We start from the raw sequence: 1,426 nt of genomic DNA, 5'->3' as shown, positions 1-1,426 counted from the left end.
TACAGATCTATTAAAAAAATAAAATAAAGTTATAAAAAATGTTGCTTTTGTTTTGCTCTTCTTTCTTTGTGTATGCCATGTTTTTAAATTGTGTTGCATCAAGGCTGATTGATTGGAGTGCCATATGGGCGGGGTTTGCAGTTTTGAGATGATTCCATTGTGCTAAGCAAACGTATTCAAGCACAGCTAAGTATGTGAATTGATACCATTTTAACTTAATGGCATTGTATTATTATTTTATTAGAACCTAGGTCTTTGTTACTGCTGTGTCACAACACAACCTCCTCTAGGTGGCAATAAAGCTCTACTACATCGAAGCATTAGCAGAATCTCAAAGGCTACTGTCATGAACTGTCAGCTATAGGAGTAAAGTCCTCCAATAAAGTTCGGAAACGTTATTTCGGTCGATTATTCCTCCCCTTTAATAATACCAATTGGTGTTGTATTTTATATCGTTGGAAAGCCTGATTAGTCACCTTTACAACGAGGTACAACTTGTAAGGATCATGCATTCGTGGAATGAGCAACACAGCTAACCGTGTGGGTAGCTGCCCAAAAGAAAATAGTTGCTGTCCACCCAGGCGCGTCGCAACCGTGCTCCGACACCCACACTTTCACAGAATTCCATCCCCCCCACTTGGCAACCCTCCGTACGGCAGAGAGAAATGCTAATGAAACGAAACGAAGTTCCCTATACATGGCCAGGGAAGCGTTAACAGCTGAAGTACGGTAAAGTTACGTGCGTGTGTGGCACATAGGATGTTTGTATGTGGCACCTGCTCGTTTGTGTTGTGCTTTAACACCCACCCCTCAATTTGTAATTGTTCTTGATGCAAAACCAAAACGAATCTCAAAAGCTCTCCTCCATATGGCTCCAACAATAGGACATTAAGAGATTTGGGAATATGGGAATTTTGGATTCAGATTAAATAACGTTCCAATAATATATTTTGTAAGAAGAATTAATGTACATGTTTTTTTTATATAATGTTGGGACTTAAATGAAATTACTAATCCTTTTTTGACATAGCTTTTTTTTGGACATAGCTTTATTGATTTTTGTAAATATATGCTTATTCTGAATTTGATGCCAGCAACACCTTTAAAAAGGTTGGGACAGAGGCAACAAAAGACTGGGAAAGTTGAGGAATGCCCAATAAACACCTGTTTGGAACATTCCACAGGTAAACAGGTTAATTTGAAACAGATGAGTGTCATGATTGGGTATAAAAGGAGCATCCCTGAGTCGTTCACAAGCCAGGATGGAGTGAGGTTCACCACTTTGTGAACAACTGCGTCGCAAATAGTCCAACAGTTTAAGAACAACATTTCTCAATGTACAATTGCAAGGAATTTAGGGATTTCACCATCTACAGTCCATAATATCATCAAAAGATTCAGAGAATCCGGAGAAATTTCTGTACGT

The sequence above is a fragment of the Nansenia antarctica genome (assembly GCF_963989245.1).
Source record: "Nansenia antarctica genome assembly, chromosome: 3".
NCBI classification, from domain to species: domain Eukaryota; kingdom Metazoa; phylum Chordata; class Actinopteri; order Argentiniformes; family Microstomatidae; genus Nansenia; species Nansenia antarctica.
Note: the sequence above shows the minus strand (reverse complement) of the source record.